This window comes from Podarcis muralis, chromosome 8, assembly GCF_964188315.1.
Source record: "Podarcis muralis chromosome 8, rPodMur119.hap1.1, whole genome shotgun sequence".
NCBI classification, from domain to species: Eukaryota; Metazoa; Chordata; class Lepidosauria; order Squamata; family Lacertidae; genus Podarcis; species Podarcis muralis.
Genome location: NC_135662.1, coordinates 10343964 through 10365213, shown reverse-complemented (window position 1 = coordinate 10365213; position 21250 = coordinate 10343964). Strand labels below are relative to the sequence as shown.

Here is a 21250-nt window from a genome sequence, read left to right as displayed (position 1 = left end):
GGTCGGGGCTGCACATTGCTTATCACTCTGGTTATTGGAAGATCCCCACTGTAGCATTCAAGTGGGACTTGCCTACGAGTAAACGCGCCCAAGGATCGGGCAAGGCAAAAGAAAAATAGAAAGCGCTCGTGTGGAGCGGTGTGTGTGTCAAACTTTCCAGGATTTTAAAGTTCTCCGCTTAACTTCTTCCTTTGATACCGCATGTGAAAGGTGAATGGTGGATTTTAGCACAGGCGTTTTAATTTATTCATCTGTTGCACTGTATACCACGTTTTGCTCCAAGGAGTGCAGCGTGGTCTAAAACCGTAGAATCATAGAATTTTAGAGTTGGAAGGGACCCTGAGGGTCATCTAGCCCAACCCCCTGAAATGCAGGAATATGCAGCTGTTCCTTTCGGGGACTGAACCTGCAACCCTGGCATTATCAGCACCGAGCCCTAACCAACTGAGCTATCCAAGCTGTGCAGCTGGATCTCCGCTCTCTCCATTTTATGCTCACAACCACCCTGCGAGGTAGGTTTGGCTGAGAGGCAGTGGATCACACAGCGACCTGCCAATCACAGGAAGAGGCTAGTTATGTCCCCATCCTCCCTGCTGAAGATTACAAGGGCAAAAGTGAGGCTAAGATGGGGAGCGGCAGGCAACTAACACCCCCCCCACACACACACACACCTCCCACTGCCCAGGCCGGCTATAAGTAAAAAGGAACTGATAATATCCTGATTCTTGTCCAAAAGCATCTAAAAAAACCAGCAGTGGGTGTCAGGACAAAATTAAAGTGTAGTGGTGGGGAGTACAGTATAAAAATACACAATTCCTTGCTGGACAACACAATATTATACTTTCCTTTCAGTATTCCTACTTTGGGGACTGTGCAGACTGTTTATATATCCTGCTATTGGCCAGCTGAGGGGTTTTTCCCCAGGGTAGCAAGAAGGGAAGCAGCCGTCACTAAGTGTTTGCTCTGATTTTAAATAGAGTTGTTCGTGCAAATCGTGCCCAAGCGGCCCTGCAGAGTTCCTTGGAATTAAATCTTCCCAGCAAGATACCAGCAACACCAGCATCAAATGTGATAAAGATGTATACACACACACACACATCCGGTAGGCAGGAAAACCAATTTTTCTGGAAGCATTTTATCACTTCTGATAGCACAAATCTTTAAGAATCCTTTTGCAAGAGGGATGGCCACCAACTTGGAAGGTTAGGCAAATTCACAGAGGATAAGTATCAAATCCTATTGCATAAACAGAGCTCATTCTGTTCACGCAACAAGTTAGTTGAATTCTGTCCAGAATCACCAGAGTCCCAGCTAAGCAAAGCATTTTTTGCAGATTAAATCAGAACGGCTGCAATGTATGGGCTATGTGTCGGTGTCTGACAATGACATCTGTATTCCACTTTTTTGCTCTGAAAGGCCCCTAAAGCAGTGAGCAACATATTGGTACAAAATGAAAAGTAAAATAAACAGAAAGCAATTGATCGGTATAAAACAGCAAAATCAGGAAGTGCCCACTCATTGCATGTGTGAACCGTGTTTTGTGGTCTCACAGCAGACACAGGTCCCCAACATCCTACACCTCACTTGGAAGCCAAGTTAACTCACATCCCTCCCTCCCCGTAGTCTCAGGAGCAGCTCAGCAATAAAACAGCCGATGTCAGTGAAGTTAACTCCTTATTCAAAGAAACCCAAATAGCACAGGCCTAGTGATCACAGCCACTCTTCCCAGTGGGTCTTGCCCCAATGAGGCAATTGCGAGGACTGAAGAATCCTGCCTTCCCACCGTTCTCTAAGTCTCCTCCTCCTCATCCTGAGGCTCCTCCATCTTGTCTGTCTTTGCCCTGCCCTCTTCATACCTCTTTGGGTTCTGAGAGACCACGTGGAGAGGGTAGCTGGTTGCTTGCATGAGGGGAAGACTCCCTGGCTTCTTCAGAAGGCCTAATCTCTGCCTCTTGACCTTCCCCTCTCCAGCCTCCACTTCTGCCTCCAATTCTGGACTGCTCTCTGCCACAGCCTCTTCCCGCTCACTAAACCCTGTTACCTTCAGCTTCCAACATCTTCTCTTCCCAATCTGCTCCCACTGACCACAAATCATCATCCCATCATCAAACCACTGGCTCTGAGCCTTCTTCCCCTGGGGGTTTCCTTTGGGGTTCCCCGGCTGGTGCCCCTCACTACTCCTCAGCATCCAGTCAGTCAATGGAATCTAGATTCCCCATCAGGGCCAGTGTCCCACTGTCACTCTCAAAATAAATAGGCTCCTCAATACACACACACAACCCGGGAAAGTAGCCATTGCTGGCTGGGCTAGCTGGCTGAACCTTCCGACTCCTCTGATGCGCAGCTCTTCTGACGATGTAGCAGAAAAGATTGCCACCACCTCCCAGCCTGCTGCTATCTGAGAGGAAATTCCACAGCTTCGGGGGCCACTGTCAAAAAGGCCCTGTTTGCTCTCACTGTCAGTTGGGACTCTGATGATGGCAGGATACAAAGCAAGGCCTCTGCTGATGGACTCAACAGAGGGGCAGGATCACATGGCAGAAGAGCATAAGATGCCATGTGTTCATTTCCCTGACTGAACAGACAGACATTTTTCACCCAAAGCAAGCTACATGCCCTCACCTCCTTCCCCAGTCCTAAAGCTCTCTGAATTATATGAACAACAGCATAGGTGGTAGGTCAAGGCACACGCTGGCATAAGAATTAGAAACAGATCTGGAGGAGTAATGGCAGTTGAAAATGATGGAATATGCAAAGCTAGCAGGGTAAGAGAACAAGAGGAATAGAGGAAATAAAATATGCAGTTAATTTTGAAGGTAACCATGGAAGGAGAAGAAGGGAAGTCGCTGGATGTACTGTTGTGGAAAATGTATACCTGAAAATTATATAAAATAGAAAAGGATTTGGATTCCTCCAGATTCAGACTTCATCCGTGGCTGGAAAAATTTCCTCTTTGGAAACCACAACTGGAATAAAAGTTTCCACAGTGAAAACAAAAATAATATTGTCTTGGTTTCGGGTGTTATTACTAATCCGGGTCAGTGAGAGTTCCTTTTGAGTTGGGATGGGAAGAAGATGACCTCGCTTGAAACTTGTTCCGAGATCTGTTAAATCTTCACTTACTCCTGGGTAAAAGCTAGATGTGGTTACAGGTAGGTAGCCGTGTTGGTCTGCCGTAGTCGAAACAAAATTTAAAAATTCCTTCCAGTAGCACCTTAGAGACGAGCTAAGTTTGTTATTGGTATGAGCAACCTCCAGAACTTGGCGCCCTGGCACCCCATGCCACTAGCCTCAATGGGTGAGACGGGCCTGGCCAACTGAATAGAAAAAAATTCTGCAACAGTAACTCGAGGAATAGAAGATAATGCACAATAATTATTTTCTTCACACCATGGAGATGAGCCTGTTGGCTGGTTTTTATTTTATTTTATTTTTAAAAAAAACAAACAAACCAGTTTTCAAATCCAGGAAGTCATCTGTACCCCTTGATAACACATAAGCAAGCGCAAATTTCTGAGTGTTGTCAACCCAACAGAGACAAATGCCTGGACTGGGTTGCTCTGTAGATCACTCAACAGAAAAACAAGGGGCAAGGCTCAGCTGTTTTCATTCATTGGCTGTGCATCCAGTCAGCCCTTGTGCTGGGCTGTGCCACCGCAGCAGGCAAACATCTAATGCAAGGATGGGAAATGTGTGTCTCCCTGGATGTTCCTGAACTACAAGTCCCATCAGCCTCAGCAAGCCTGGTCAATGGTCAGGGATCATGGGAGATGTAGTCCAACCACATCTGGAGGGCCGCAGGTTGCCCATCTTTGAGTGCAATTCCTTTCTAGGCAGTGGCAGCAGTGGGAAAAGGTGAGTTTCCCATTTCGTGAAACCTCCCCTTGCAAATAACAAGTCTCCAAAAACATTCAGCCAAAGAGATTTCCGCTCTGTAGCTATCACGAGCTGCAAAGCGGCAAGTCAGATTGCAGAAAAAATAGATGAACACAGAAACTATTACCTATTAGGATATTTTGCTTTTTTTTAAAAAAAAAAAGTTGCACCGTTCACACCCAACACAATTAGCTTCTCTGCACAACTCTGGAGTTTTCCATTGATTCATAATGATGCTGCGGTTGGCGAGTGTTTAACTAGGCAGCATATTGCAAGTTGAATGAGATGTTTGCTCAGCCATGTCTCGGTTAAGCACGAGTCTGTTATGGGGACCATACTGTTTACAGAACATGCCACCGTTTATGACTCAGCATGGCTTCTTTTGCCACAGGGAGACAATATAAAATGCTGAAGATTCACTCCATGGATTCACTCCACTCACGTGAAAACAAATTCAAGGGGTTTCCACGTGCCAACCACATTTTAAATTTCCAGCACCATGAATGGAAGAGGGAATTCTCATTGCTGTTTGGGTCCATTCATGTTGTTATGCAATACTTAATCATCATAATTTTATTATTTGTCCCCCGCCTATCTGACTGGAAACCCCAGCCGCTCTGGGCGGCTTCCAACATATATAAAAACATAACAAAACATTAAAAAAACTTCCCTATACAGGGCTGCCTTGAACCTCAGTTTGGGAGAAAGGTGTGGTAGAAATGCATTTGCAACAACTTGTTGTCTGACATTCTGGGCTCCTTTGGGAGGAAAGATGGGATGTGAATCTAATAAGAAAGACAGGTGTCTTGATTTCATCGTAAAAATGTTTGCAGCGGGGAAAATTAAACCCCTCTCTACTGCCACAAGCCTGAAATCCTACTCCTTCCTAAAACTGCTCTTTTTAAAAAACAATGCAGGATTTCCTCTCGAACCATCTAGTTTGAGCCTAGCCTGTCACCATAGCCTGGGGGGAGCTGACATCTACACATCAGATCAATTGCCCTTTTAACAAACGCCCATTGCAGATCTGTAGAGGGGAGGATGACCTCAATTACTAGCATCGAAATAGTTTCACTATGGAATCAAAACCTGCCAGGAAAACAACGACAACAACACTCCCTCAAGGGCTGTCATGGCATGCAAAAGCTCTGTTCTGCTCTTGAGTCAGAGACTCACCTGCAGTTGCTCACGTCCCTGCCGAAGAAGTTACCACCTCAACCGCTTCCGGCAGGTTTTCCTGACTAGTTTCAGAAAGAATTTGCAGGAGGAGGTGTCTGCTGCTTCCATTGCTGGCTGATGCAGAGGAGGACCAGGAGAAAAAAAAGGTCTTCTAATATCTACCAGATGGTTCAGGAGTGCTGTCTGTGCATCTCTTTGAAAGCTACGCTGTAGCTCTTAGCCTCAGGGGCACCTGTGCAAAAAAACTCACACGCAGCCCTTTAGCCTGATTCACAGCTTGCATTCTGGGAATGCTGAGCCCACAATTTCATTGGCTGCCTGTGCCACATTCACAAAACAATGGACTATGTCAACCTCTGCCTGGATCCTCAAAAAGGGGGTGCTATATCTCATGTCCTCAATCAATCCAATATGCACGCTCTTTTTCTGGAGTAAAACTATGCAGGAGAGCCTGGAAGAGAGAGAGAGAGAGAGAGAGAGAGAGAGAGAGAGAGAGAGAGAGAGAGAGAGAGACTTTTCTCTCCCTCTCTCATAATAGTATATAAACCCAATGAGGGCATCCAATGAAGGGGTGGAGAATCTTTGGCTTCCTAGATGTTGTTGTTTAGTCATTTAGTCGTGTCCGACTCTTTGTGACCCCATGGACCAGAGCACGCCAGGCACTCCTGTCTTCCACTGCTTCCCACAGTTTGGTCAAACTCATGCTGGTCGCTTCGAGAACACTGTCCAACCATCTCGTCCTCTGTCGTCCCCTTCACCTTGTGCCCTTCATCTTTCCCAACATCAGGGTCTTTTCCAGGGAGTCTTCTCTTCTCATGAGGTGGCCAAAGTCTTGGAGCCTCAGCTTCAGGATCTGTCCTTCCAGTGAGCACTCAGGGCTGATTTCCTTAAGAATGGATGCGTTTGATCTTCTTGCAGTCCATGGGACTCTCAAGAGTCTCTTCCAGCACCATAATTCAAAAGCATCAATTCTTCGGCGATCAGCCTTCTTTATGGTCCAGCTTTCACTTCCATACATCACTACTGGGAAAACCATGGCTTTAACTATAAGGACCTTTGTTGGCAAGGTGATGTCTCTACTTTTTAAGATGCTGTCTAGGTTTGCCATCGCCTTTCTCCCAAGGAGCAGGCGTCTTTTAATTTCGTGGCTTCTGTCACCATCTGCAGCGATCATGGAGCCCAAGAAAGTAAAATCTCTCACTGCCTCTGAACTACAACTCCCATCAGTCCCAGCACTCCCAGGGATGATGGGAATTGAAGTTCAGCCCCATCTAGAGGGCCAATGATTGCCCACACATGATGAAGACTCTGCATGTGATGCTCTCCGTCCTTCCTGAATTAAATCAAACCTTCTGTTCCCTCTGTGTATGGCTTGCTCTCCTCTGCTGTTCTGCCCTGAAGTGCTAGCATATTATATTAAATTGCAAGCACAGAACTTTCAGGGTAGGGTGTTCAATTGCACCAAGCTTCCTTTTCAGTTAAATCGGATGTGGGGGACCTTTGGCCCTCCAAATGTTGCTGAACAAACAGCTCCCATCGTGCCTGGTCATTGCCCATGGTTGCAAGCATCATCATGGTTGCAAGATCATATAACACCGGTCCTAAAGGATCTTCACCAGCTCCCAGTATGTTTCCAAGCACAATTCAAAGTTTTGGTTGGCTTTAAAGACCTAAACAGCCTTGGCCCAGTATACCTGAAGGAGGGTCTCCACCTCCATCATTCAGCCCGGACACTGAGGTCGAGCGCCGAGGGCCTTCTGGCGGTTCCCTCACTGCGAGAAGTGAGGTTACAGGGAACCAGGCAGTGGGCCTTCTCAGTAGTGGCACCCACCCTGTGGAACACCCTCCCAGCAGATGTCAAGGAGATAAAGAACTACAGTGGTACTTCGGGTTACAGACGCTTCAGGTTACAGACTCCGCCAACCCAGAAATAGTACCTCTGGTTAAGAACTTTGCTTCAGGATGAGAACAGAAATCGTGCAGCGGCGGTGCGGCAACAGCGCAAGGCCCCATTAGCTAAAGTGGTACCTCTGGTTAAGAACAGTTTCAGGTTAAGAACGGACCTCCAGAACGAATTAAGTTCTTAACCCGAGGTACCACTGAACATTACTTTTATAAGGTCCCATCCAGAGAAGAATGGATAATCAAGATGATGGACTATGCTGAAATTGCAAAATTGACCAGCAGAATCAGGAAGCAAGAAGACAAGAAATTTAATAGAGAATGGGGAAAAGTTTATAGACTACCTTAAAGAGCACTGTAAACATCTAAAAACATTAGCAGGACTGATATAACACTTGTAATGTATGAATTTTATGGTTAAAATGGGATATAAACAAAATCTGGATAAATATTATATGATGCAGTAGGAAAAGATTTGCAACGGAAACCATGATGGGGCAGGGGGAGGTCTAAGGCTTCAGGGAATCCTATATATGTACAAAATAGATTTTATTTGAATGTAAATGGTATATGAAAAAACTGGGAGGAAAATTGAAAAAAAACCCAACTACCTAACTTTTAGAAGACATCTGAAGCCAGCCCTTTTATCAGGAAGTTTTTAATGTTTGATATTTTATTATGTTTTATATATGCTGTAAGCAACCCAGAGTGGCTGGGGAAACCCAGCCAGATGGGCAGGTTAGAAATATCATCATCATCATCATCTTGAGCAGGCATAGGCAAACTCCGGCCCTCCAGATGTTTGGGACTACAATTCCCATCATCCCTAGCTAACAGGACCAGTGGTCAGGGATGATGGGAATTGTAGTCCCAAACATCTGGAGGGCTGGAGTTTGCCTATGCCTGATCTTGAGGGTGCTGTAACTCTAGATTCCCTGCATCAAGCAGAGAGTTAGCCTGCCATGAACCTCACCCCCGTTCTTTTAAAGACATAACTGAGCCCACTGCAGGTCAGCAAGTGTGAAGAATCAGTTTGGTTCATGGGAACGGCCCCAGGAACTCTCTCCAAGGCTTTCAAAGGCAGTCATGGGGCTTTGAATCACCACAGTGTGCAAGACGTTAGGATTGCCTTACAGCACGTTGCCTCAGCTTTAAAGGAGTGCCTGGGTTGCAGGCAAGAAGTCAAGGCTTTCAAGTACGGATGAGTCACCCTGATTATTTCCAGAACACACACACACACACACACACACCCCTGCTAGACAAGGCTTGTCAAACCGAGGACCATCACAGCCCATAATGAAAAGGGTGCTTAATTTAGGTTTCCTTAGCGAGAGCAGTTCCTGAATGGACCTGATAAGCAAATCAAACAAATACTACTTTGTTCTTTATTTTTTAAAAACTCACATAAAATCACCTCTTCTGCACAGAATGCATTTGGTCTCTAAATAGAACAGGAAGGGAGTTCCTCTTTTGCACACTTAAATACAGGCAGAAATCGCTATGAATTGGGCCAAAGTCAGGACATTTGATAAGAGTCCCTGTGGCATAGTGGACAGGGCAGAGAGGGGAGTTGGGAAATGAGCAGCTGAAAAAAGCAAGAAAATTACACACCGACGAACCTTAGCAGTGTGGTTCACTTGGCTTGCCTCTCCAAAATGGCATGGGAGAATGCAACAATGGAGGATTGCACCTTTGGGGTGTGAAGTCAAACCATTGGAGAGTTACAGCGCCTGCTGTGGCTGTAGAGGCTGACACAGGAGAGACATGTTTTGTTGCAGGTGGGACAGAGGAAGGCACTCAGTTGTGCTGATGAAGATGCACAAGGGCGTTTCTTCTCTCTGCGGTCCTCCCAGCTTTAATTCCTCTTCCGGTCACTGCTATGGATGCAAGACCTGACTGTCTGTCTCCAGGCACTGCGGTCATCTGCAAGGGATTCCCACACGGTGGGGTTGATGTTACCAGCCTTCAGGTCATGTTTGCAGGCATTTTTGAAACACAGAGCTGGTCTGCAAATGGTCCTGGTGCCAGAAGCCACCACATCCTTGGGGATCCTGCTATCTGTGGACATGATCTACGCACACTTGCTCAAAAGTAAGTCCCATCCATCTCTGTGGGACTTGCTTCCAAGTCAATGCGCTTAGGCTCAGCATGCAAGCTGGAACCCCAGAGACACTCTTGCATGTGCCTTTTGATGAAGGGTGAGCCAGTTTTAACTAGAAGATCCATAGTTCACATCTGCCTTGTGTGCAGAAGGTCCTTAGATCAGACCCTCATGTCTCCGGATCAGGACTGGATTAGGTTTGATGAGGCCCTAAGCTACTGAAGGTAATGGGGCCCTTTATATGTCCAGCTGTCCTTTGTCAACAACAAATTGTTGCGGTTTTTTGTGTTGAATATATGCTATGTGGTAATTTATGGACCTAACAGGTATCTAAAGCCATTTGCACATGTTGCTATGCAATCAGTCCATGGGAAGATAAAGGTGGTATTATTATTGTTGTTGTTGTTATTATTATTATTATTATTATTATTATTATTATTATTATTATTATTTTATACCCCATCCATCTGGCTGGGTTTCCCCAGCCACTCTGGGCAGCTTTCAACAGAATATTAAAATACAATAGCGTATTAAACATTAAAAGCTTCCCTAAACAGGGCTGCCTTCAGATGTCTTCTAAAAGTCTGGTAGTTGTTTTTCTCTTTGACATCTGGTGGGAGGGCGTTCCACAGGGCAGGTGCCACTACCGAGAAGGCCCTCTGCCTGGTTCCCTGTAACTTGGCTTCTCGCAGCGAGGGAACCCCACATATGTGTTTCCTTTACATTCAAATGAATGGGGTGGAATAATATAAGGACCACATTATTTACACAAGTTACACAATTTTGCCACAGTGCACAGTGAGTCACATAACATAGTTTTTGGAGGAAGCTGGATTGCAGCGGAATGGAAATAGCGCTGCAGATAAGAAACGCACAGCAGAATGGAAACTTAATGCTTTCTTATCCCCCCCTAAACTTTGCATTACATTGTAAGCCCTTTAGGCAAGGATATGACATTGATTCCCAGCTGCTGACTTGGGGAATTGATCTGGAGCTGCCACTGTTTAGGTTCAATGAGGATAGGGGCCACAGTTCAGTAACAGGTTTGGTTCATTATCCTGGAGAGGAAGTTAAATGCAGAGCCGAGTGTATCCGAAAAAGCCCAAGCCAAGAATAAAAATAGGCTTTGGCCAGAGTGGCTGTGCAGACTTCCGGACTTCCACAGCTGTTTGAAGCTGTTTCCTAGTCATAATGGGAGGGCAGGAGGAGTTTTCTTGCTTCGCTATTACCAGTTTGATGCCAATTTGAAGGCTCCTACAGGAGCCCGTCCATGCATTTAGGAAAAGCACATGGCCCAGCCCTCTCAGAGAGGACCATTTCAGAATGTACGGGGCACAGAGTCTGAATACCTGTGTTAGTAAATCAGGGTGATTTACTAGCACAAGTCTGCAGTATCATGTTCATCTCCATAGCTCGTACGTTCCTATTCACTGTTTCCTGTTTGGAAAGGAATGGTGACCTGCAAGTTTACAGGACTTTGCTTTTGCAAAGTTGGGAGGGTCATTTTATGCCCTCCAGCCTAGTCTCCTTACTGCAGTGTATTTTCAGCATTTTTCAGCAGCAGTGCTTTATTGCATAGCGTTCAGCACCACCCAATTCAAGCTTGTCCACAACGCTTGCGCTCAGTTCATATAACCACGGCATTTCCAAGGCAGGAGTAGAGTTGCCATGTCATCGCCACAAGGACTAGGCTGAAAAACAAGCCAACTGTTGGGTTATTTTAGGTTGCAACAGCCTAGATTCTTGCTCCCAAGATCTTCTGGCTGCTGTAGTTTTGCAATCAAACAAAAAGATCCCAGTTGAGTACCAAAGTGTTTCAGACAGTTTCCACAACACAGAGTGCATCCGGGTTTCTTCATTCGTTCCAGTGATGGACAACGGTCCCTTAACCCCAAGGGTACATATATAATATAATAATAATAATAATAATAATAATAATAATAATAATAATAACAACAACAACAACAACAACAACAACAACAACAACAACAACAATAAAAATAAAAATAAAAACTGGGCTCAGGATGGCTAACAACAAATTTAAAACACTTAATTGGTGCAACAAAAAACAGCATAAAATACAATATAAAACATGAATAACAATAAATTCAGAATTCAAAAATCAATTTAGGGGGGAAATCCATCCAATAAACATTAGATGACCACCAGGGCTAGCTGGCTAAATTACCGTAGTCCTATTTGGGCCAGTGAGGAGACCAGGGGAGAATTAGCTGTGGGATCCCACAGCGGGTAATCTTCATAAAAAGGAGAGGGGGAGGTAAGGAATGGGCATAAAAGATCAGGCTAAATTCAAATTGAAAGCCAGGCAGAATAGCTCTGTCTTACAGGCCCTGTGGAAGGAAGTTAAATCCTGCAGGGCCCTGGTCTCATGGGACAGAGCATTCCACCAGGTCGGAGCCGTCACTGAGAAGGCCCTGGCCCTGGTGGAGGATAATCTGACTTCCTTAGGGCCCAGGACCTCTAAACTGTGATTATTCATGGGCGTTAAGGTCCTCTGCAGGGTATACCAGGAGAGGCGGTCCTGTAAATACATATGGAGAGCCTCTGGCAGAGAAGACCATTTGGGGCAGGAGAAACAAATTGCCTGACTCAGTATGAGGGCCAAACTAACTGTCTATCTATCTATCATCTATCTATCTATCTATCATCTATCTATCTATCATCTATCTATCTATCATCTATCTATCTATCTATCTATCTATCTATCTATCTATCTATCTATCTACCTATCCATCCATCACATTTATATACCACCTCTCCAAAGAGCTTAAGGTGCTGTACCTGGTTCACTGCTCCAATTTTATCCTCCCAACAACCCTGTGAGGTAAGTTGGCTGAAGGACTGCCACTGATCCAAGGTCATGCAGTGAGCTTCTGGGTGATAGAGGATATATGACTAATAGAGGATTTGAAACCTGGTCTCCCAGGCAATAGTGCAGATCTAACTATCACATCACCTTGCCAACAAAGGTCCGTATAGTTAAAGCTAGTGATGTATGGAAGTGAGAGCTGCACCATAAAGAAGGTCGATTGCCGAAGAATTGATGCTTTGGAATTATGGTGCTGGAGGAGACTCTTGAGAGTCCCATGGACTGCAAGAAGATCAAACCTATCCATTCTTAAGGAAACCAGCCCTGAGTGCTCACTGGAAGGACAGGTCCTGAAGCTGAGGCTCATCACTTTGGGCACCTAATGAGAAGAGAAGACTCCCTGGAAAAGACCCTGATGTTGGGAAAGATGGAGGGCACAAGGAGAAGGGGACAACAGAGGATGAGATGGTTGGACAGTGTTCTCGAAGCTACCAGCATGAGTTTGACCAAACTGCGGGAGGCAGTGGAAGACAGGAGTGCCTGGTGTGCTCTGGTCCATGGGGTCACGAAGAGTCGGACACGACTCAACGACTAAACAACAACAACACCTATCACACTAGACTGACTCCATTAACATAACTACTTGTTATGTTAGCAACAGAGCTGTGCCTTTAAGTCAGGGGCGGAGAACCTCAGGCACGGGAATTGAATGCAGCCCTCCCAAGAAGAACTGTTATTTCAGGTTGAGTTGCACATGCTTCTTAATGAACAACAAACAATCTAGAATGAACATACCGGACGACAGACACATTCCTCTGAAAGTAAGGAAGCAAGGCTGACTCATCCGTGCTGCATTGGAACAGTAGAGAAAGTGCATAATTTGCAATGCATCCGGTTCAAAAATCAAGACCTGGGAGAGACCTCAGAGGAAATAAGCAGCGGTTGGTTTTCAACCCAAAGTGCTTTGAGACAAAAGCGCTTCACAGAAACTCCTCCCCAAAGAGTAGGCCCACCGCTTACAGGGAAAGTGAGCTGGAAAGATCTAACTTTCAAGGGAAAGATGGTTTGCAAAACAAAAGCATGTGTTTCCCCCCCGCCCGCCCCCTTGCATTTCCTGAAGAAATGTTGACAACCAGAAAGGTTTTCCAGGTCAAGCATCCAAGAGCCCCCTATCGAAAGGCAGCGGACATGATTTTGGTTCTGAAAACGTGGAATCTTCTGTTTATTTTGCCTGGAAAACCACAGACTCTGTTTCTTTGCCTCTTGTTCCTCCCCTCTGCAAGTGTAGCCCCAGAGAAAAATGTTTGTAGTTTGTGCCTCCTGCTCCTATCGTTTCTTTAAATAGTGTCTAAAGAGTTGGAAAGAGCCTTGCAAATCCATCTTATCAACCCCCGTTGCTTAAAGGCAGGGAGACCAAAAGAGCTGCTGTGGCAGGGTGGTTAGGATTGAATTAGGACCTGAGAGGTAAAGGTAAAGGTAAAGGGACCCCCGACCATTAGGTCCAGTCGTGGCTGACTCTGGGGTTGCGGCGCTCATCTCGCTTTATTGGCCGAGGGAGCTGGCGTACAGCTTCCAGGTCATGTGGCCAGCAGGACTAAGCCACTTCTGGTGAAACCAGAGCAGCGCACGGAAACACTGTTTACCTTCCCGCTGGAGCAGTACCTATTTATCTACTTGCACTTGACATACTTTCGAACTGCTAGGTTGGCAGGAGCAGGGACCGAGCAACGGGAGCTCACCCCATCGTGGGGATTCGAACCGCCGACCTTCTGATCGGCAAGTCCTAGGCTCTGTGCCTTAACCCACAGCGCCACCCGCGTCCCTAGGACCTGAGAGACCAGGGTTCAAATCCCTACTCCTACATGAAACTCACTGGGTGGCCTTGAGCCAGCCATCAACTCTCAGCCTAACCTACCTCATAAGGTTGTTGTTGGGATGGAATGAGGAAGCAGAGAACCAGTCACAACACTTTGAGCTCCTTACAGAAGGGGTAGGGTATAAAGGCAAGCGGAATAGGGCATCACAAACACAAAACAAAACAAAACCTGGAATGAGCCGTGGCCAGATACTGCCTCCATATTCTCAACCCATCAGTCTGTAGAGTTAGAAACATAAAGGTTTGGATGGATGGAAGTATTCTGCACCAGAAAACACATCCTCCCTCTGCACAGCAAACCTATAGACTAGTGAATGCTGCACATCAGCTCCTTGTCTGGTTTGTTTCAAAAAAAGCAACTGTAGCATTTGCCCTATTCGCTGGAGTTTTCTAAATGGGAGCATTGTTTCTTGGGCTGGCAATAACGTTCTCTCTGTCATTTGTTTGTGTTGGTGTCTTCCTAACCCTTTCATTTTTGTTTGACTTAGAAAAAATCTATAATAATCCATGCCCTTAGCAGCGGGCCTAAAGCAATTGAAAGCCACTGTTCATGTGCAAGGTATACGTAACCTGTTTACATTTATTTTTTAAATTAAGTCTCTCCAATAGCACCAGGACAAGGCTTGCCTTGTCTCAAAAAGGCAGGGATTTTCAGAGCTCAGGTGATAAGGGAACAGCTCCTTGCAAAGGTGGAACTGGCATTATATGGCCTGGTGAAAGTGCTGCTGTTTGATGGGCCGTGTCCAGAAAGTGGTGGTGGGGGATGAGTGTTCAGACCCCTGGGCTCTCACTTGTGGGGTGCCTCAGGGTTCTGTCCTCTCCCCCATGCTTTTTAATATCTATATGAAGCCACTCGGAGAGATCATCAGGGGGTTTGGACTGGGTGTTCATCAGTATGCAGATGACACCCAGCTCTACCTCTCCTTTAAATCAGAACCAGTGAAGGCGGTGAAGGTCCTGTGTGAGTGCCTGGAGGCGGTTGGAGGATGGATGGCGGCTAACAGATTGAGGTTGAATCCTGACAAGACAGAAGTACTGTTTTGGGGGGACAGGGAGCGGGTTGGTGTGGGGGATTCCCTGGTCTTGAATGGGGTAACTGTGCCCCTGAAGGACCAGGTGCGCAGCCTGGGAGTCATTTTGGACTCACAGCTGTCCATGGAGGCGCAGGTTAACTCTGTGTCCAGGGCAGCTGTCTACCAGCTCCACCTGGTACGCAGGCTAAGACCCTACCTGCCCGCAAACTGTCTCACCAGAGTGGTGCATGCTCTAGTTATCTCACGCTTGGACTACTGCAACGCGCTCTACGTGGGGCTACCTTTGAAGGTGACCCGGAAACTGCAATTAATCCAGAATGCAGCAGCTAGACTGGTGACTGGGAGTGGCCGCCGGGACCACATAACTCCGGTTCTGAGAGATCTGCATTGGCTCCCAGTACGTTTCCAAGCACGATTCAAAGTGTTGGTGCTGACCTTTAAAGCCCTAAACGGCCTCGGTCCTGTATACCTGAAGGAGCGTCTCCACCACATCGTTCAGCCCGGACACTGAGATCCAGCGCCGAGGGCCTTCTGGCGGTTCCCTCATTGCGAGAAGTGAGGCTGCAGGGAACCAGACAGAGGGCCTTCTCGGTAGTGGCGCCCGCCCTGTGGAACGCCCTCCCATCAGATGTCAAAGAGATAAATAATTACCTGACATCCAGAAGACATCTTAAGGCAGCCCTGTTCAGGGAAGTTTTTAATATGTAACGCTGTACTGTTTTTAACACTGATTGGGAGCCGCCCAGAGTGGCTGGGGAAACTCAGCCAGGTGGGCGGGGTATAAATAATAAATTATTATTATTATTATTATTATTATTATTATTATTATTATTATTATCATCATCATCATCATCATCATCAAATAGCCATGGTTTGGGGCAAGTTGATCCCTTAAGTCATGGGTAGGCAAACTAAGGCCTGGGGGCCAGATATGGCCCAATCGCCTTCTCAATCTGGCCCGCAGATGGTCCGGGAATCAGTGAATAGAATGTGTCCTTTTATTTAAAATGCATCTCTTGGTTATTTGTGGGGAATAGGAATTTGTTCTTTTTCCCCCCTTCAAAATAATACTCTGGCCCCCCACAAGGTCTGAGGGGCCCCTGCTGAATAAGTTTGCTGACCCCTGCCTTAAGTAAACAAGTCCTCAGCCTCTTAAGTGTGACATTTTGAACTTGGCCAGGTGGGGAATTGGAAACCAGTGCAGAACTTTGAGCAGAGGCGTAAGAAGCAGGCAGGATCTCACAGCTGTCAGCAATTGTGCTGCAGCATTCGGTGCTAGCTGCAGATTGCAGAACAACCAGGGGGAAGCCCCACACATGATGCCTTGCAGTCATCTAGTGTCTGGAGCAGCTGATAAGAAGGTGAAGAAGAGTTTGGATTTGATATCCCACTTTATCACTACCTGAAGGAGTCTCAAAGCGGCTAACATTCTCCTTTCCCTTCCTCCCCCACAACAAACACTCTGTGAGGTGAGTGGGGCTGAGAGACTTCAGAGAAGTGTGACTAGCCCAAGGTCACCCAGCAGCTGCATGTGGAGGAGTGAGGAAGCAAACCAGGCTCACCAGATTACGAGTCTACCGCTCTTAACCACTACACCACATTGGCATCTGGAAGGCAGATGCTGTTTCTACAATTATGAACTCTTCACCCACCTAGTTACTATTGCATACATTTTACAACAGTGGGTGAAATATCCCAAAACAAGAATCCAGGGTCATGTGTTCACCACTTAATCAAGGTTGGACGCGGGTGGCCATTGAGCATCTTGGGCTTGCCAATCAGGTGGTCAGCTGTTCGAATCCCTGCGACAGTGGTGAGCTCCCGTTGCTCTGTCTCAGCTCCTGCCAACCTAGCAGTTCAAAATCACGCCAGTGCAAGTGGATAAATAGGTACCGCTAGGGCGGGAAGGTAAACAGCATTTCCGTGCGCTCTGGTTTGTCATGGTGTTCCCTTGTACCAGAAGCAGTTTAGTCATGCTGGCCACAAGACCCGGAAAGCTGTCCGTGGACAAACGCTGGCTCACTCAGCCTGAAAGTGAGATGAGCACTACAACCCCATAGTCGCCTTTGATTGCACTTAACCATCCAGGGGTCCTTTACCTTTTAATGGCATACTGCGTCACCCAGGAGTTGTGCTGTATGCACCAAGAGATGCATCCCAAGTTCCTTTGCAGTGCTACAGAGGCTCACCTCTCAAATGCTCCTTTGCTGATGCCCTTAAAAGGCTGCTTGCCCAATGATTCAGAATAAATGTTATGAGGGTTCACTAACTAATTTATGAGTTAGTGGATCCTGCACATGCAGGAGAAAAAAAGGCTACAATGACATCTTTCTTTCTTTCTTTCTTTCTTTCTTTCTTTCTTTCTTTCTTTCTTTCTTTCGACAATGTCTTGCTTGACTTGGACCAAACATGTCAGCAAATTCCCGGCTTTGCAAAAACGATCTGGTTCTTTCAAGAACAGCATTGGTGGAGTTTGTTCTGGCCAGTTCTGAGCTTTGGAACAGACTTTGGCTCAAACATCTAGTAGTTCTCTTCTAGGCTCATTCCTTGCAAAGATAAAAGTCTTGATTTGCCTTTGAAGCAGGGTGAGGGGAAATAGTCTTTTCGAAAGGTTATCCAACGGTGCTTACTTTAGAGTCCAACAATACTTATTTAAGGCTTCGTCCACAATTCCACAAATTATATATATTCGGGGAAGCATTTAACCTTTAAAAAGGGGTGACTATGTCAGCATTAGGGAAGGTTGTGATTATTATTTTTTTGGTATTTGTTCCCCTGGTATTAATTCTATGGGTCGCTGCAGGGTTTTATCCCCAGTGCTATTCAAGATCTCTATAAAGGGAGTGGTCCATAGATGTGAGATGACACTCAGCTCTGTTTCTCCACAACATCTGAATCAGGTGAGATCATGTAGACCAGGGGTCAGCAACCTAAGGCCCACGGGCCGGAAGCAGCCTGCGGAGCTCGTTTGGCCCATGAGCTGCCCACAAACTGAGTTGCCCGCTCGCACACTGCGCTAAAGTGGCGCAGCACGGCGTAGGGACTCACTTCCATGGCACCAGCCCACGAAGGGATCTTCATGGGACCGATCCGGCCCAGGCAAGATAAACCTTGCTGACCCCTGATGTAGACCCTTGACCAGAGTCTGGATGCAGTGGATGAGAGTGAATAGACTAAATATTAGGAATAACTTCCTGGCCATAAGAGCTGTCCAACAGTGGAACAGACTCCCTTGCGAGATTGTGGACTCTCCTTCCTTGGAGGTTTTTAAGCAGAGGTCGGATGTCCATCTGTCAGGGATGCATTAGCTGAGATTTCAGGGGGTTCGACTAGATGACCCTCGAAGTCCTTTCCAACTCTACAATTCTATGAACTTCCATCATCCCTGACATTTGCATGCTGTGGCTAATAGGAGTTGCAGTCCCAAACATCTGGCAGGCCCCACATTGCCTACCCCTAAAATTAGACTAGAAGTCATGATGTTGTTGTTTAGTCGTTTAGTCGTGTCCGACTCTTCGTGACCCCATGGACCAGAGCACGCCAGGCACTTCTGTCCTCCACTACCTCCCGCAGTTTGGTCAAACTCATGCTGGTAACCTCGAAAACACTATCCAACCATCTCATCCTCTGTTGCCCCCTTCTCCTTGTGCCCTCCATCTTTCCCAACATCAGTGTCTTTAACTATACGGACCTTTGTTGGCAAGGTGACGTCTCTACTTCTCAAGATGCTGTCTAGGCCTGTCATTGCCCTTCTCCCAAGAAGCAGGCGTCTTTTAATTTCATGCCTGCTGTCACCACCTGCAGTGATCAGTCATGATGTACGGGGAAATAAATTTGTAAACGGCAATATATATGAACATTGCACAGAAGTCTCTGGTGCTAATCAGTCTATAAAAAATGGAAATGTTTCATTTTGTTATCACCACAGCCCTGCCTCTTTCCTTGTTGTGACTGCAGGCTCACAAAATATTGAAGGAAAGAGGAAGAGTCATGTGGTATCCGGAAGACTAACAAAGTTTTTCTGGCATAAGCTTTTTTGTAAACCAGAAATTCCATCAAAGAACTCCTCAATTCAAATGTGTCAATGCGTTTTCCTTCTGTGCCTAATATTGCTAAAAATAAATAAAAAAGCAGTTAAGGAGACATATATTCCATTTGACAAAGGCATGTGTTATTTGCAATAGCGTATGGAGCAAGGCTTCAAGTTCTGCAGGGCAGGAAGAACAGGAAATGGAGCTGGAACAAAGCTTTCGAGATAGCAGCGCTCCTTAAGGAACCCAAATATCTTCATAGGATAGGCATTTCCGATGGGTAGAAGCCAGGTCAGAAAAACTGTAAGAAGAGGAAGAGTTTGGATTTGATATCCCGCTTTATCACTACCCGAAGGAGTCTCAAAGCGGCTAACAATCTCCTTTCCCTTCCTCCCCCACAACAAACACTCTGTGAGGTGAGTGGGGTTGAGAGACTTCAAAGAAGTGTGACTGGCCCAAGGTCACCCAGCAGCTGCAGGTGGAGGAGCGGAGATGCGAACCCGGTTCCCCAGATTACGAGACTACCGCTCTTAACCACTACACCACACTGGCTCCCAGGACTTTTAAGCACACGTGATAACTGAAAACAGCTCTGAACACACCCACAACACAAAGCCTCACGTAAGTCATCGCTGGCGCTCATTGAGTCTGGTAGGGTGGAAGGCAGGGAGGCCAACAGTAGGTGGCGCTAGAGCCCATGATGGGCAGAGCTATCCTGCTTCCTGGTTGTAAGAAAGAAGGCGGGAAGGTGGAGGCTTGCTGAGCTCAGAGTAAAGTTGGCAGGGCAGCGGCCCGTTCATCCTAATAGACCAGTCTCCACTGCTTCCAGTATTTCACTGATGGAAGCAGAGCTGCTCCTTGTATCCCTTACATTGCCGTCAGAACCTGTGGGTCGCAATCTGAAATCCAAAGTCTTACTGGGAGTCATGGGCCGGAGCAACTGCTTTTAGAGGGAAGTGTCCTGATCCGTCCTGCTACAATATCAGAGTGGCTGTTAACAGGATGGGACATGACATTGATGATCCAATTAGTGAGCCCTGAATGGATTACAAGAAGGCAGACAGGCAACTGTTTAGTGGGAAGATGGAATATGTTTTATTATATTATGGAATAGTAAAACACAAGGCAATGTGCAGCCATATTAGGAAATATTGGAAGTACTAAAAGTCTGGATGATGATTATGATGATGCTCCTAAGCATGATGGATGACTGGTGATTTTTATGTTGCTGAAACACAAACTTTAGGAGGGCCATGGCTCAGCTGTAGAGCATCCGCTTTGCATGCAGAAGACCTCAAATTCAATCCCTGGCACCTCCAGTTGTTGTAGTTTAGTTGTTTAGTCGTGTCCGACTCTTCGTGACCCCATGGACCAGAGGCACTCCTGTCTTCCACTGCCTCCCGTAGCTTGGTCAAACTCATGCTGGTAGCTTCGAGAACACTGTCCAACCATCTCGTCCTCTGTTGTCCCCTTCTCCTTGTGCCCTCCATCTTTCCCAACATCAGGGTCTTTTCCAGGGAGTCTTCTCTTCTCATGAGGTGGCCAAAGTATTGGAGCCTCAGCTTCACGATCTGTCCTTCCAGTGAGCACTCAGGGCTGATTTCCTTCAGAACGGATAGGTTTGATCTTCTTGCAGTCCATGGGACTCTCAAGAGTCTCCTCCAGCACCATAATTCAAAAGCATCCATTCTTCGGCGATCAGCCTTCTTTATGGTCCAGCTCTCACTTCCATACATCACTACTGGGAAAACCATAGCTTTAACTATACGGATAGTATACGGTCCGTATAGTAAAAGCACCTCCAGTTAGGGCCGAGGAATAGAGCTGCTGCCAATCCGTGCAGACAATACTGAGGTGGATGGACCAGTTGCCGGACTTGGAATAAGGCAGGATATTAATAGACAGGATAGCAAATTGTTTTTATATGCAATAATGGCAGCAAGAATATTATTGGCACAGAAATGGAAGCAAGAAGAACTGCCGACGAAAGAAGAGTGGCAAATGAAATTAATGGACTACGCAGAATTAGATAACATGACAGGAAGGATCCGAAATCTGCGGGACCAGAGATTCTTAGAGGACTGGAGTAAATATTTGAACTAATTGAAAAGCAATTGTAATAAAACAGATTACTCTAGTAGGACTGCAAGAAGTTTTGTAAGGAGGACTGCACGAAATAGTGCAATGAAGACTATGAAGAGAGTTATTAGTTAAGGACGACTAAGTGATAAATGATAAAGATTGAAAAATCTTCAGAGGTGGCTGATGGAAGTCCAAAACATTGTATAAGATAAGAAAATATGTTAAATGATTGTTAGAAATGATATGGTGAGAGAGAGAGAGGTTGGGGTTGGCCTAAGGTGTGGTTGTTTGTTTGTGATTGGCTGTGGTGAACTTTGTTTTCATGTGTGAGTGGAATGG

At 46.2% G+C, this 21250-nt stretch overlaps 1 protein-coding gene across 2 annotated transcripts in view; it reads right to left on the bottom strand.

Annotated features, from left to right (window-relative positions):
- Window positions 1–21250, bottom strand: part of NDRG1 (N-myc downstream regulated 1) — an 82340-nt gene that overhangs the window by 46266 nt on the left and 14824 nt on the right. The gene's annotated exons all lie outside the window — the stretch shown is intronic.